This window comes from Xiphophorus maculatus, chromosome 5 (assembly GCF_002775205.1).
Source record: "Xiphophorus maculatus strain JP 163 A chromosome 5, X_maculatus-5.0-male, whole genome shotgun sequence".
NCBI lineage: Eukaryota > Metazoa > Chordata > Actinopteri > Cyprinodontiformes > Poeciliidae > Xiphophorus > Xiphophorus maculatus.
Genome location: NC_036447.1, coordinates 8042350 through 8050127, shown reverse-complemented (window position 1 = coordinate 8050127; position 7778 = coordinate 8042350). Strand labels below are relative to the sequence as shown.

General features: G+C 34.3%; 1 protein-coding gene across 2 annotated transcripts in view; it reads left to right on the top strand.

The window, feature by feature from the left end:
* Positions 1–992: 992 nt before the first annotated feature.
* Positions 993–7778, top strand: part of ttbk1 (tau tubulin kinase 1) — a 63060-nt gene continuing 56274 nt past the window's right edge. Inside the window, exon 1 of one of the 2 annotated variants that reach the window (XM_023333820.1) lies at positions 993–1080. The gene's annotated coding sequence lies outside the window, so the exon portion shown is untranslated. Of the gene's footprint in view, positions 1081–4524; positions 5195–7778 lie in introns of those variants that run through there. The other variant, XM_023333819.1, reaches the window with a different exon arrangement.

Sequence of the window (7778 nt, the reverse complement as noted above, 5' to 3'; positions counted from 1 at the left end):
AAACCAAAAAAAAATCTGAAGAAAGTATTTTGAAACTGAAGAAAACATTTATTTATTTATTTATTTATTTATTTATTTATTTGCTTACGTATTTATTTTATTGCTTGTGTTTAGTCATTTTTAAAACTTGAATGTATATCAGGATTAAACACAAACATTAACAGAATCTCATGAAGATATTTGTGATGTACTTTTTGTGGGACAAGAGTTGTTGGACCAACTATTGCCACTTCTCATGGCAAAGTCAATTAATATTAAAGATTCATCTAACTCATTGTGGTTCACAGTTGTGAATGGACCTGTAACAATAAAAACATTTTGCTGGATAATAAATTGCCAAAAAAGTCATTATGATAAATGATAACATTGTTGTTTTGAGAACATTTTCAAGTAACGTAATGATAACAGCGTAGTCATGTAAGAACACATTCTAGGCTATAATAAACATTTAACAAAATAACTGGAAGACATTTTAAATATCCAAAATAAATAAACAACACAAGAGAAACAACAATTAAAATTAATTATGAAGTCTCTGTAAACAAAATTGTCCTTTAGAAAAAGAGTTAATTGAGACCTAAGCACCAGACTTTTGTCACCCAGTTTTTGGTAGAAATCATGGTAAATCATGCAAATGGAAATGATCAAGCTTGTTTTAATTTATCATACAATTAACTGATTTATTGCTTATTGTGACAGGCATAGTTGAGACAATCATGTCTTAACCAAAATTCACATTTGAGTTAATTATCTAGGTGCAATTTTGAATTATTAAAAAAATATATGTATAAGATCTACTTTATTTATCCCAGGAAGACAATATAGTTAATGATAACATGTAAATTTCAACACAATAAATTAAAAGAGCTATCTAAAAATGCACACACATATTTTGTGACAATGATGACCTGTAATATGTAGAGTTACAGTGGAAACAATCCACCAGCAGGGGGCGCGTTAGAGCTACAGCTGTGAACATTGGGACGCCGAGGAAGCGTGCGGTGCTGATGCTGTAGAGATGGAGCGAAGGGAGTGGAAGCTGCTCGGTTCTGTATCCTCCAGACGGATAGCAACATTCAGGTAGGGCGATAAATCAGCCAAGAGTTAAAAGAAACAGCTGGTTGAACTGGACGCGAACCTAAAAAAAAGTGAAACCGGAGAGACAGTCTCTGTGTGCGTGTGTGGGTGTGTGTGTGTGGGTGTGTGTGTGTGAGGCCACAGGCTGGATGGATGCAGGGAGGAGAGAGCGCCATTTATTCAGCATTGTAGAGAGAGACGAATCTATTTTAGTAAAATAAAATATGAACCAGCAGACTAACGATAATAAACCTTGATACAACGGACAAGATGAGGCGTTCAGGAGATTAAATCAGGGTGGGACTTACAAGACTCTCATGCCTCACCCAGCGGCTGAGAAAAGTCATTGTTGCGTTTGGACTGATTTATGTAATTTTATTTAATGCAGACAGGTGGAATAAATGTGTTAAGTGTAGAATAATGTTCTCTTATAACTAATAGACAGATTTTCATAAATTGTTACCTCCATTCAGACAAATTTACTTGAGTAACTTTTTGAAAAAAAATTACATTTAGGAGTATTCTTACTACGCTGTACCATTTACTTTTACTTGAGTTATTTTATTATAAAATATGGTTACTTTTACTTGAGTTAAATTTCTGGATTTTCTATTCACTGAATGAAAAACAAACATGTTTTAACCAAAATTCACCAGACACAGACCCGCACCTGCACTTTTTATTACAGTTTTATACGTTTTTTTATTGAAAGAAACTGATTTGGGAAAAAAAATATTTTGGCTGATTTCGTTTTTGTTACTTATATGTATTATTGTCATTTCCGTCCTTAAAATACAGAAATTTCGACTTAACTTTATATTTTGGTCTGTATAATTATGTCATTTTTAAACATTAAATGATAACTTGGTCAGTTAGTCAGTATTTGAATAAACATCTTACCAAATACTTTTTTATTCTTACTTGACAAATTTTTTGGACACCTACGTTTTACTTTTATTTGAGTAAAAATATGTTGAAGTAGTGCTGCTCTTACTTTTGGATGCTCTGCTAGTAGGAAATTGCTTCCAACATTGCCTTGTAGTTAAACGGTATTCATGTATATTTTTTTACTCTCTCACGCAGAATTAGAACTGGATTATTTTTTTAAAAACAGAAAAAACTATAAAACTAGTCAGACTAGTGATGATAGCGTTCTGACATTAAGTGTTTACACATCTTTGTATTAGTGTTTGTGCACATTGAACTCTTTCCTACAGAAAATTTCAATGTATTGCAGTGGGATTTATTGTGATAAACCTACTTATCTTAAAATAAAGTGAAGTACAAGAAACTCAGTGCTATGAAAATAGTTAAAATAATTATTCTCAGTTTTCTAATTATCATAAACAAACAAAAACGAAAAAAGTGAGGAGAGCAAAAAACTGTGCAACCAACTAACTTTCTTTGCTGCTGTGCATTTTAAATGTTGAATGTATATTAAGCAATATACTGAGTGATATGTGTGTGTCCTTAAGATTGTTATTATTATTATTATTGTTATTATTATTATTGCGTGCTATGCTGGGACAAGCTTATCTTATCTTATCTTATCTTATCTTATCTTATCTTATCTTATCTTATCTTATCTTATCTTATCTGCTCACACAATTACAAATTGACTCTGCACCCTGTTGTCCTTCAATTAGACGGTCCTGGGTTTGAATCATTGGTTCTTTCTGCATTTAGTTTGTATGTGTGTGTTATCTGGCATCTTTCCATAGTTAGATTAATTAGTGTCTCTAAATAGGTGTTAGTGTGTGCCTTTATGGAGGAAAACCATTGTTGAAAGGAAGTGAAGTGTATTGAAAGTTTCTTGGTCGTCTATTGATGCTCTTGAGCTGTTTTTCAAGAAGAACCAGCCAGAATTGTAGACTCTCTGTAGCTGTTGGAGACACTTGCAAGACAATTTGTAGCTGCAGTTGCAAAGAAAGATGGTTCTACAAAATATTGAATATTTTCAATATGTGGAATGTAATATTTTTTTAGAGGCACAAAGATAGAATATATCATATTTAATAATATATTTTTGTAATTATTCATAATTTTCCTCCTGCTCAACAATTAGACCTGTAACATTAGTGGTAGCAGCCTAATTTACTTTGAACATTCCTGTGTTTTTTGTGATTGTACTTGTAAATTGTGTTTTTATTGTGCAAACTCTGCGTCATTTGAGGCAAAGAAATTGGAGACTTGCTTGGTATTTGGTAATGCATTATCTGTCCAGTGATTGTTTTGGCAACTCATTGAAGAATTTTCGAACTGGATCTTCATTAAGAAGGAAATTAATATATATGAGAAAGACCACTATGCATGGAAGGAATGCTGTGCCTTTTTAGTTTAGTGTTTGTGAAGTATCTGTCATCTCAGAAGAACAGGAACAATCCAAGCCATGAAATCCATATCTACTATTTGAAATATAGCTGCTCTCATTGCTTCCCAGATAAATGTAAGTCAATATTAGTGAGGATCAGATGACAGGTCTCTGCTTTTCTGAAAAAAAAATATATTTGAAGAAAGATTTAAGACAACTGAAAGTGTGTGGGAAGGATCAAGTTTGTTCCTGCTCTATTTTTAATCATCTGCAGGCTTCCTGATCTAACTAAATATTAATATTAAATATTATGTGTTTTACAGGTACATGCAACCATTTCACAGCATAATCAACGTTTACTTCAGTTGGCTAAAAAAATTACCTATATGTTAAACGACTTAAAAAAATTTTTACTTTGATTTTTTTTTTTTTACCAGGCTACAGAAATGTAGGTTTAATGAAAAGTATGCTTAATACCAGCTTAGAGGTTATTTTCAAAAGGCACCTCTTATCTTACAAATGAGTTTTATATCCACCAATCTTTGTTTTTTCATATGTTGACCAAAAAGTTCAGATTTGTTTTCTTTTAAAAAAAATCAAAACCATGTATTATTTTTTAAATTTTTACAATTAGTTGATATATTATATACAATCCCAATAAAATTCATTAAAGTTTGATGTTGGAGCATTACATTTTGTTAAAAAAAAACTTCACAGGGAATAATCTTGTACTGTGTATGGGCTTGACAAAATCATGTTTATTTATTTTTTAATCAGTTAAGTCAGGCATGTCCAAAGTGTATGTGGCCCTTAAAATGATTTTGATCGGCACCTTAACACAATTCAACAATGTTAAAAATTTGGCCAACAAAATTGAAAATAATTGATGACAAAAAACTTTGGAAATTGTCTGTTTTCCTTTTGCAAAGGCAGTAGTCTGAAGCTCTTTTTATGTTTTAATGGTATAGAGGTTTTATTAAGAAACACCTAATTGATAATAATAATAATAATAATAATAATAATAATAATAATAATAATAATAATAATAATAATAATAATAATAATAATTTCGGCATTTTTTTATTTAATAAAATTTTAGTTTAAATTTTGGAGCCCAGTGCAAAGACTAGTTTTCGATGGAACGACGTCGCTGTCAGCAATCAACTTTTACGTTGTGATGGCTGCGTTGATCAGAGGGAGTTTTATTTTGAAAGAGCCCGCCGGATGTTGTGGTTGCTGTGGCTGTTCTGACGCTGCTGGAGGCAGAGCTGCAGTGCGGACAAACAGGCTGGAGCGGGAGATCAGTACAGACACACGCCGCCCCGACAGCCCGCCCCGGTCCGCCTCAGCCAGGGACGCTGGTTCCGGTTCGGCTTTTCTTGTGATTAGCCTTTCGGATCCGGTCCAACAGGAGGAAGGAACCACTTCGCATCATCCTCCGCCCTTTCCCTTCCCCTCCTCCTCCTCTTCCTCCTCAACCTCAGCATCATTTTCAGCTGCAACAGCATCGGATGAGTCCGGGACGGCGGCGCGGCTCCGAAAACAGAACCTGCGGTTTGTTTCTGGACTCTGTTGGTTCCGGACTTGCAGCGGGACGTCTGGCTTGCTGGACGGGCCCGGTCCGGGTTGGTAGCCCCCCTGTCTGAGGAGAAATAAATGGTGATTTAGTCCTGTGGGAGTCTGAGGCCCAGACCTCGACCCCTCCTTAGAGGAACGGTGGGTTTTCTGGACCAGAACGTTTTGTGCCGAAGTAAAATCCCAGATGAAGATTCCCAAAAGGCGGAAAAGGAGCGGACGGTGTGCCAGGTAGGCCCGATCCGGACCGGTTTTGGCCCGGACTACCTCTTATAGCGTTTAGTGGGTGTGTGTGTGGGAAACGTTTCGGGTCAACTGAAGTGAAATTAATAATCCGTATCAGCGACTTTAGATCCAAATGAGACCTGCACACCCCGCTGGATGAAAATGATGACGATGATGACGATGATGCCGTTTGCATTGCTGTAATTCATAACGTGGTCCAGTGCGGGCCAAATGTATTGATTGGTAAGGTGTAATGGTGCGCATGCGCGCCGAGGACCCATGACTGTGCACTGCAGAGAGGACAGATTGAATAAAAAGTGATGCAGGGATGCTGCGGTGTAGAGCTGAATCAGAGCGGAAGTGTGCCTCACAAGCTGCTATTTATTCATTCATACTGAATATTTGTTCTTAATTTCAAAAACGATTCTAGAAAAATAGAAAATAACTGATTTTAATACTAAAGCGGACATCGTTTGTTCCCATCCTGAACTCTCAAGATGTAGTAGCCAATTAAAAGATCTCATTCATAAAAAAAAACAAACTCCTGTTCCTGCTTGAAGAAAGCAGGAATATTATCTAATATTTCTGTCTGTTTCACATTTATGATTAGACCTGCTAAACATGTATAAAAATTATTTAAGTTAGATTATCTTTTACTGCAGCAACATAATCTCACGCTTTCAACTTTTCACAAATTACCTCACAATCCAAAGAGTCTGGCGACATAAAGCTTGTTTAGAGCCACCGATATTAGATGACCTTAAGAAAAAAGCCACATTATAAATTTTTGAGAAATATCTACTGAAAGATTTTATAAGAACCTGCATTTTACTCCTACTTGGTTTGGTTTTAAGATAAAGAAAAAGACAAAACATTTACAAAAGTAGGATGGATGCATTTTCTTAGGGTATGTTGCTATTTTATTCTATTTTATAATGTTAATAAAACACAGATATGATACTGACAGATTTTTGGTGTCAATCTGTTCACTATTTCATACCCTTGTTACGGTGGATATGTTTGAAAAATTTGTTTTTTCTTTTTTTCATTTTTCACCAAGAGTTGTTTTTGAGGCCTTATACTCTCAAGGGCCCACAACATCACACATCCTCCACCATGCTTAACTATGGACGTGTGGTACTTTATCATATATTCATCCCTTCACCACACTAACCCTATATGAACCCTTTCTTTCCCCCAAAAAACCAACAAAATCTAAGTCTCATCTGTCAAAAACACACATACTTTTAGTTAAAATTTCAACAAAGCTTCTGTTAAAACCTCTTATTTTACATTTTATTTCCCCACCAATAAATGTTCTCAAACTGAAGGTTGTATTTTGTACTTGTGAATATGCTATTGCAGTAAAAGATTACCATTGGACCAATAAATATGTCTACCGTTTGTGCCGTTAATGTTTAAAAACAGAGATGTAGCTTAGAGAAGTAGAGAAAACAGCCATTTTTTAGCTAACATGTTAATGTAAAAATTGGCAAGCAGCGTGTATTTCTTTGTTTATCTCGCAAACGTTTATTTAGATGATTTGTTTTATGATTCCCTTTAATTAAAAAAATAAAAAAAGAGACATGTAGGAATATGGGGATCAATTTTGACAGCAAAGGGTTCAAAATAAAGTTCATAAATACATTAGAAATGACAAAATTCTGTGTTTTTTTTTATCCTAGTTTAGCTTCATTTTCTGTAAGATTGGTTTAGTTGTTTTTAGAAGCTAAGGCAATATATTGTGTTATATATATACATATTTTTTATCATTAATATTATCTTAAGATAAGATAATCTTTAAAATGGCGACTAGCTGTTTCTGAATGCTTTCATAAAGGCGTAATTCTCTGCTCTCAGGTAGACTCAGCCGCCTGACTGATGTGTTTTCGGGCACAAATATGAAACTGTTGATGTTCTTCTTCTCCATCTAATGGCAGATTCACCATGAAATTCAGAATTTGGCTCAGAAAACCTTTGAGTGTGCAAATTGTCTTACTGCAATGCAAAAAAAAAAAGAAGTCCATCTCAATTAGTTTGGGATTTAACTGCAGTATTTTGTCACATCGGTTAATATCAGTCGAACTGCTGAGGCAGCAGAAGACAGCAATGTCTCTTTTACATAAATTAGTCTTATTTTGCAATTCCAAAACTACTTAGTGAAGGCATCCATAACATTTTAATGACATGAAGTGATAAACCATCTTCAAGACGAAACATGAGGTGGATAAACAGCTGAGGAGATGCTTTTGGTGCTTTTATATTGGAATGGTGCCAGTTGTGCAGTAGTTCAAAATGACACAAGCGAGCCTTTAAAGTTACTTAACTAGCAAAACACTTTAAATAAATCTATACACTTAAAATGCCTTTAAATTCATCCACAATTTGTCACATTAAAGCAAAACTTTAGTGTTATTTATCTGCATTTTTAAAAAAATGTGAAGTGGAAGAAAAAAGATGAATAGTTTCACAAATAAAAACCTTAATATTTTTGAGTTTATTTATGTTTAACCCCTTTTCATCTATCTATCCCTAAATAAAATCAAGTGTAGCCAACAATTATCACATGCAACACAAGTGTGCGCAAATG